Consider the following 8,886-nt stretch of genomic DNA (forward strand, 5'->3'; position numbering starts at 1 on the left):
TCTGGCCAGACCCAGGTGCGCCCACTGCTTGAGGGAAAAAAAAAAAAAAGCCAGATAATAAAATGGTCCAATGGCGCTCCCTGCTGGTCACACGCTAGACTGCGTGGCTTTGCAGATGGACATGCCAACCTGTTGTTTCTCTCTTGAGAGAGAAGACTTTCTTTTTAAAGCACTGTATTAGGTAACTATTGCTGCAGAATAAATGAGTGGCTTAAAAAAAAAACAATACCGTTTGTATGGGTCAGGAATTTGGTGTGGCTGGGCAGTTCTGGCTCCAGGTCTCCCATCACGTGGCCATGAGATGTTGGCCAGGACTGCAGCCATCTCAGGGACTCACTTCAGAGGTGGTGCATTAAAACGGCTGGCAAGTTTGTGCTGGCTGTTCACAGGGGGCCTCAGTGCCTGTCCATGGGGGCCTCTCCACAGCTGCTTGCCTGATCTCATGGCATTGGAGACTGACATCCCCTGGAGCAAGTGATTCAAGGTGAAGTGGAAGCTCAGATGGTTTTTACGACTTGGCCCTGGAAGTCACACACTGTCACTTGCACGATATTCACACAAACTAGCTGTGATTCAGTGTGGGAGTAAACTACACAAGGATATAAATTCCAGAAGGTGAGGATCCCTGGTGCCATCTTGGAGGCTGGCTACAGAAAGCAGCTACCATGTACTAGGTAGTGAGCGAATAATATATAACATCAAACAGAGCATACAATTTGCAATTGCTGCATGCTTACTATGTGTCCAGGTGCTAAGTACTTTCCCTGAGTTATCTCGTTTATCTTCACAACCCTACCAGTTTGGTCCTGTTATCACCCATGGAAGAGGTTAGGAAACTGGGACTTCGGGAGGTTAGATAGTGAGGTCACATGGCTGATAAGTGGTTGAGTCAACATTCAAGACTTTGTTCTGTGTTCACTATGCTGAAAGCCTTTCTAGGCATTTAGAGCGAACAACCAAGGAGGTGGGCACAGATGAGGAAACTGAAGCTCAGAGAGGACAAATAACATAGTCAAGTTTACAGAACCAGTAAATGGCAGAGCCAGGATTTGAACAGAGGTGACTCCAGAGCCCATGCTCTGTCCACCCCACTGCATTGCTCCAGAACAGAGGAGAAAGATACAGAAAGAATACAAAGAACTCTGAGGTAGCCAGCCCATCCAGTGCCTTTGTATCTATCAGAAGACACACCCTCTGGGAGGCTGTAGTTCTGCAGGTGCTGGGCTTAGCAAGCTCAGTCCTTACTTTCCTCCCAGGCTAGGTGTTCCTGCCCAGGGCAAAATCTGAGTGTGGTATCCCTGGGGCAGGAAGCTAACAGGTAGACAAATGGGAGAGAAGTGGTCATAAGCTTAAGAGGGTGGTGGCAGGGGAAAAGGAAAGGGTGTGGGAGGAATAATAAACAAAAAAGGAGAAGGGAGAGAGAAAATTTTACGAGGGGAAGAACAGGGAAAAAAGATAAAAAACAGACCAGATGCATGGGGCCTGATTAGTCCTCCCAGGTGAATGCTTGGGACCTTCTCTATGTGTGGTTGGGAAAGCAGAAGACCTTCGACTCCAGTTCACACATTTCTCCCCACCTCCATCACTAGTCTGGGGAATGGGGAGAAGTAAAGACAGCCAGAGGACAACCTGGTTTCAGGTAAAATGGGGTGCAGCAGGGTGGGCAGCCTCCTGGGGGACCCTGGGAAACCCAATGCAGAGGATAACCACTAGAGCATCAGAGAGCTGATGGATCATTAACTAGAAGATAAAACTGGAGAGTATAATTGATGGCTTCATCATTGCTTTTCTTTGCAGTTTGATCCCCAGAGCTAATTGTTTAACTGGCAGGTTCAGCTTTGATTATTAGTGGCCACTGATGATCTAATGTCTGCTCGCTTTTGCGTGTGAGTTTGTCAAGTTTTACTTCCACAGCGGGTTATGGAGTCAGAAGCCACCTGAAGGGGCTGATAATTGGAAGTATAAAGAGTTATGAGACTCAGAGGCAGAAAACCCTGGATTTGAGTCCTAGTTTCACAGCAGCTGGAGATGACAAGCTGCCACCCCCGCCCCAGTAGCCACGAGTGCTCCCACAATCAAGCTTCACTTGGGCTGCATCTCTGGAAAGTTCAGCAGCCTCCCAGAGGCCAGTCTCTAGAAGGAGGGTGAAGCAGAAAACTCACTTTTTTTCTGCCTCCAGCCTCTCCCCACTCCAAGATCTCACAGTTGCCAACTGGTCTAAAAAACATATTTGTTTTTTTCACCCTTCCACTTATAATCTTGCAATGATTTCCATCTACCTATGGCATAAAATTCAAATTCCTGAACTTTTGCTTATGCTGTTACTTTTTATTGAAAATCTTCTACCTCTCTCTGCCTGGTACTCTCCTATTCAAACTTCAACTTGATTATCCACCCATTCATCCGACCATCCATCCATCCATCCATCCTGCATCCCGAAACTCTACTTCAGTGCCTCCTAAGCTTGTCTGCACATTGGAATCACCTGGGGAGAGTTGAAAAAAAAATGCTGATATCCTATCTCATCTTCAGAGACTGTGATTTAATTGGTCTGGAGTGTGGCCTGGGCTTCAGAATTTTAAAAAGATCCTCAGGTGATTCTAATGTGCAGCTAAGTTTTGGGACCGCTGCCCCACCACTCTGTACCATATACTGTAATAGCCCCTGAGAACTTAGAGATAAAAGTTGGTTTAGACTAGAAATTTAGTGTAGAAGGAGAAATAGATTGGTAAATATATAATTACCCAACAATGTACACAAGTGCTATGAAAGAGCTAAGTCAGGTATTCTTGGGAAGGTACAGGAGGAGCACATAACCCACAGTCGTGGGACGGAGGGATGGTGGTCAGGGCTGCCGAGTCGTCCAGGACAAGGAGGGGTGTTCCAGACAAGAAGGGGGTGGGCATCCCAGTCAGATGGAAACCTGAACACAGCACAGCAAGCTGGAGAAAGCATGTCACTTTTGGGGGTGGACAAGAACTTAAGGTGACTGAAGCTTTGGGGGCAGTGAGCTTGTGGAGGCTGATGGGGCCTTACAGGGAGCAGGAACTGGGAAGCTAATGAAGGAAGTGTCAGGGATGTGACCTAGTCAGACTCAGTGGCTATGAATGCAGGGCAGGTAGGGCACTTGGTGAACTAGGAGAGAAGATGGTAGGAACCAGTAGGAGGGCCTTCTCTTCTCCAGGGAAGTCTCCCTCACATCTTCTCCACCTGCACATTCCAGCCCATGACAGAGCCCTAACCTTCCTTATGCCTCTGGCCTGTAGCTCTGTGCCTGGCAGAGAATAACTGCTCACACCTCATGTCACATGGTGAGATAGAGAAAGCATAGGCTTCAGTGTCAGACCAACTTGATTCAAGACCCAGCTCCAACAGGATGATATTGGGTGAGTCAGCCATGTTCTCTGATCTTGGTTTTCTCCACTATAAAATGGAGACAACGCCGAGCTCATGAGATGACACTGAGGATCAGAAGAAATTCATCAGTGTTTTTCAAAGTATGGTCCTTGGACCATCAGCCTCAGCATTGCCTAGGAACTTGTTAGAAATGCAAATTCCTGGGCCCCACCCCAGACCTGCTGACTCAGAAACCCTGTGCAAGATGCCAGCACCCTGTGTTTTCACACACCCTGCAGTTAGTTCTAATACATGCTGAAGTTTGAGAAACACTGATGTAACTGCCTCATCCCTGTGCTTGCTTTTCTGGAAACCTACATTACTCCTAAAAAGCAGAACAATCAAACCAGCCACAGAGCTCCGGCCTCTGCTCTGGCCCCCTCTTTCCTTCTCATTGGTCATTGCAGATGTGAGGCTCAGGAGGTCAGGCTTTGAAGTCAGTGTGTCTGAGAGGGAGTTCCATGCTAGCTGTGTGCGTGCGTGTGTGTGTGTGTGTGTGTGTGTGTGTGTGCCCGTGCAGATTTTTGACCTCTAGTAAAGCTGTGTGACCTTGACCTCGAAGCATGTTTCCTCATCTGGAAACGGAATTGATAATACCTATGGGCCAGTCACAGGTCTAAGTACCTTCCACATATTGACTCATTTTATCCTCACCACAGCCCTATGGAGTTAGTACAATTATTATCCCCATTTTAGAGACAAGGAAGCCAAGGCACAGAAAGTTTAAGAAACTTGCTCGAGGGCACACAGTTCTTAAGTGTTAGAGCTGAGATTCAGGCACAGGCCCTCTGGCCACGGGGTCCACGCTCTTCGGCAGTCTGCCTCCCAAGTCTCTGAAATATGAATAACGCATCCGATCTCTAGCATACTCTGTGGTGCTCTCTGTTGTGTTGAAACGCCTCACCTAAAACAGTCTTCTCTCTACTTACAGAGAACGTGCCTTAGTCACTTCACCTCTCCTGGCCTTAGTTTCCAAATGTTTAAAAGGAGAGGTTGGACTAGGTGAGGGATGTAAGCAGGAGCCCCTAAGGTGTAAAGAATAAGTTGTGTTTGGCCAGCTATTTTATTTGACTTAAACCAAGCGTCTGTCTTTAACTGGTATATGCTCCCCCTCTTCACTCTATAACCACCCCTTTCAGTAGTCTTACACCAGGCCCACTTTCCTTATTTTAATGAACTGTCTGGCATCCAAAGGCATCTTGAGTTTGAGATCACTATCAGACAATGCCTAAATCTAAGAGTTTACAATTCTTTCACCTTCGCCTTTCTTCTCCCCCAATCCAACTTAAAGAACACTTTACCTGGGCCGTTTCTTGTGCAAAGGCTCTGAGCCTTGGCCCCTGCCTTTTACAGTTACGGAAGTCCTCTACTTGGCATGTCTGTTGGAGGTGAGCTGGTGTTCCTTCTTTTCTCCATGTGCCCTGAAAATGCTGATTTACATTTGCTTCTGGAAGGGAGACAGAGGAAGCTCATTTTAGAATATAAGATTAATCCAATTTCAGAGTCCATTGCACATGGAAAGATGATTTCTGTTATTTCCATTTAAACTGGTAGGTTTCCTCTTTTCAAACTTACAACTTAATTGCTGGAAGAACGAAGGCCTTTTATTCTGCTTTATGAGCTTGTGCACCCCTATGTTGAATGTCTTCATTTCCTGTAGCAGGAACACAGTCAGTATTGATACAGTGGCTTTGAGGATTTTTACTGGGCTTTGCTAACAACCTTCGTAAGGCTGCTGAGAAGTAGGTGCCAGGTGTTGCTGACTAATGACTAGCATATTGCCTGACACACGTAATAGGCACTCAAATATTGCTGAATATGGATAAATGAATGAGCAAATACTTTCTAGAAACTGGAGCCTAAGGTAATTAAATAACTCATTGAACCTCAATTTATAGAAATGTTTTATTTTTAGAATACTGTATGGCTTATAGTTTTCACACATGTTCTCTAGAAATCAGTTTCCATATTTTTTTTAAAGTTGAGGAAATGAGGCTTCAAGAGGTTAACTAACTTCAAAGTCACACTGTGATGTTCCTGTGACCTCAGGCTGTCATTGTCAGAAGACAATATCAAAAAATAGTTGTTGAAAAAAAATTTTGAAGTTGTACAAGCTAAAGCTTTAGATACTAAAACAAACACGGCGGAAAAAAAATCACTTACCACAAAAATCTGGAAATAGTACTATTACTTGTATAGTAATTCATAGTTTCTAGGGCATTTTCTCACATACGATTTCATCTGACCCCCCGCAATTCTACTTCAGTGGGGTGAAATCTCCTCTCGCTTCAGGTTAGCTGAATAGTAACAGACTGCCCCAGATATTAACTCTTTTCCAAGGCAGGCCAGACTGGCACTTAAGAACTGAATATTCTGCATACCTGCCACCTACTGGTGCTTTTCTGGTAGCATGGGTTTCAGTTAATTTTATATTAACAAACATTTTTTCTTCAGTGGGACCACTCGACTCTTTTACTTATTACTGAAGTCCTTAAAAAGACCCCGCCCCTCCCATCTTTGATTCTCAATTTCTAAGGAGGCTACTCTGAAACAGGACCTAAGACTTTCTTAGGAAAGGGGTGGAAATACTTCTGACTCCTTTTGGCATACTGGCAGGTTTCAGAAATGTCTCTGAGCACCTTCCAGTTGGCTTAGAGGCTGGGGGAAGGGAGGTGGCTTAGCTAGGGACAGAGAATACTCACGGATTTCATGCTTTCGTAGTATTGCCTCCACTTTGCCCAGTGTTTTCTGGGAGGGCTACAGGTAGAGAGCGGGTCAGCTGAGAAGGTAGTGTGCCAGATGCTGACAGCTTATTCCATGGCACCCCAACAGTTAGTGGAAGAGGAATGAAATTCTGGGGGACAACTGAAGCCAACGTCCTGACTCAGGGGCACACCAGTGAAGTTTCTCAAACTGCACCAATCCGTGAAAACCTCTGGTCAATACCTTTTTTCAAAGTTGGGTTTTGCTCTGGATACAAGTTTTTAAAATTATTACACAAAATCTGTCTATGTACTTTACTAGAAATCCAGGACTGAGGGATGACTTGTTCATCTTTAGGGCAAATTACCAGAGTAGGATTAAAATGAGATGATCTGGTATATAAATGGTTTCTCATTATTTTAGGGTTCTTTAAAAACTAACACTATTATAGCAGTAGTGTGAAACAGGCTGAGGGAAACAGGGGAGAAAGAAAATTGAATCTGAAAAGTAACTAGTGGAATTTTAGTGGAAATTCTTGCAGGATTCTTTTCAAAAAGTAAATTTGTCTGACAGGGGAGAAAAAATGTATGCTTTTAATTTTTCTTTTTTTCTTTCTTTATCACTGAAGTTGTATTTAATGAACTTTTAACCTTCCCTTCCTTCTGCTCCATGGTAGGACAAAAATAGGAGCTCAGACAATTTTTGAAAGCAAAGTAAAATGTCTGTTGTAGAAGATTATGAAAGCTTTCTTATGGTCAAAGGTCAAGACAGTAACATTTGATAAACAGCTGATTTCATGCCCTAATTCCCTTAAAGATTTAGCAGTACATATCAAGACCAGGACGGATTTATAAAACTTTGAAAGCATTCTGGTCATTCTTTAATTTAGAGCAAAATTAAGTTGTGAAGGGTTGTTCACAATTATTGAAAAAAAACAGTAGTTATTCCAAACATTTGCAAGATACTTAACAGGTTTTTAGGCCATATATTTCACTATATTCTAACCAGAATAATTTAAGATAGGGCTTGTTTTCATAATTCATACTTGAGAAAACTAAGGTTCAGAGGTTAAGTCACATACTTCCCAAAGTCACACAGCCAATAAATCACAGCATTGAAGACAGGTCTTTATAAAGTCTAGTGATATTTCTAGAAACTCTTCCTGAGACTTTTCCTCTCTTTAAACATCAGTTTATCTGACTATTGTACTTAACTGTTTTAAAGAGCCACTGTTTTTAAAAAGCAGGTGGAAATTCATCTGCTTTTTCTTAGTCATACTTCTAAGCCTGTGGGCCTCCTGTGATAAACACCTGCTTTTACCAGGTGGTAACACACCACAACTATACATTATTTTGTTTGAACAACCCTTTGAATAGTGATTCTCACGTCTTAGCAGATAGGTTATCTTTGCAGTTTTGTAAAAAATCTGATTTCTTGGCTCCACCTCAGGGACCAATCCAGTATAGTGGGAGGGGATGGAGACATAATTCACTGTTAACAAGTCTCCCTTCAAAATGGTCAAATTGCAGACGATTTAAAAAAACATAAATATGGGGCTTCCCTGGTGGGGCAAGTGGTTAAGAATCCGCCTGCCAACGCAGGGTACACGGGTTTGAGTCCTGGTCCGGGAAGATACCACATGCCGTGGAGCAACTAAGCCCGTGTGCCACAACTACTGAGCCTGTGCTCTAGAGCCCGCGAGACACAACTACTGAACTCGTGTGCCACAACTACTGAAGCCCGCATGCCTAGAGCCCGTATTCCACAACAGAAGCCACCGCAATGAGAAGCCCATGCACCACAATGAAGAGCAGCTCCCGCTTGTCGTGACTAGAGAACGCCCACGCGCAGCAACGAAGACCCAATGCAGCCAAAAAGAAATAAATAAAAAATAAGTAAAGCAATGCTCAGGATCACAAAACCCTTAATGGTGCTTTGAAATGTATATTTTTTGCCTTAATGTAGAAAAGTTTCAATTTGGGAAGCACCAATATTTTAAAATAAAGAAGCCATACAATTAATATACAATTTAGGATGAGTATCCATGATCATTTCTCCTCTTAGTTCTGCTTCATTTCTATAACAGATATCTTCTCATCATTGCAGTGTGCTACCTTAACAGGAGTTCTTCAGCTTAATCTTGCTCTATTCCCAATTCACACCTTTCCTAGATTAAGAGTTTTGGTTTTATACAGCTCCTGGTGGGAAACCAGTGTTAAAAAGAGACATGCAATTAATTAGTGGATCTGTTTGAACTGTGAGGTATTTTTAACTGCTGTAAAATGAAACCCAGAAACCTGTCTCTGAGCATTTTACAGTTGGTAGTTTCTAAATCCTGCCTGATCAAAAATTACCTGTGGACTGATTTAGGCCTGGGCTAGGGCCCAGACTCTACATTTAAACACCCTATATATGACTTTTATGAATAGGTACTGAAAATTGAAAACAGTTATGGTATTGCTATTTTTCTCCCCCAATCCCGAAGTAGCCACTCACAATTGTAACTTAAATCATTACATAATTACTAACGAATATTTAACTCAGGAGTTAAGTTAAAATAAAGTTTCACTTTAGGACAGTCTCTGTACACATTTCAGTAAGCCACTCATTATACAGTATATTCACCTGTATTTGGTTAACTTTTCCTTCCCACAGCAAAATCATTCCCACTAGTGGTTTCCCATCTCTAGTGCACAGTGTGTTTGCTTTTCTGTAAACAATCCAATCTGACTGAATCCTCCATACTGCTATTTTTGTTTTTTGCAAATGGAGGTTTTTAAAAGGAAG

The 8,886-nt window shown here is 43.2% G+C and overlaps 1 long non-coding RNA gene across 1 annotated transcript in view; it reads right to left on the reverse strand.

Moving 5' to 3' along the window:
* Positions 1 to 4,860, reverse strand: part of LOC136792169 (uncharacterized) — a 29,861-nt gene extending 25,001 nt beyond the window's left edge. Inside the window, exon 1 of the long non-coding RNA XR_010835592.1 lies at positions 4,698 to 4,860. This is a non-coding gene — a long non-coding RNA (uncharacterized lncRNA). The remainder of the gene's footprint in view (positions 1 to 4,697) is intronic.
* Between the last annotated feature and the right edge of the window lie 4,026 nt (positions 4,861 to 8,886).

The sequence above is a fragment of the Kogia breviceps genome, chromosome 11, assembly GCF_026419965.1.
Source record: "Kogia breviceps isolate mKogBre1 chromosome 11, mKogBre1 haplotype 1, whole genome shotgun sequence".
NCBI lineage: Eukaryota > Metazoa > Chordata > Mammalia > Artiodactyla > Physeteridae > Kogia > Kogia breviceps.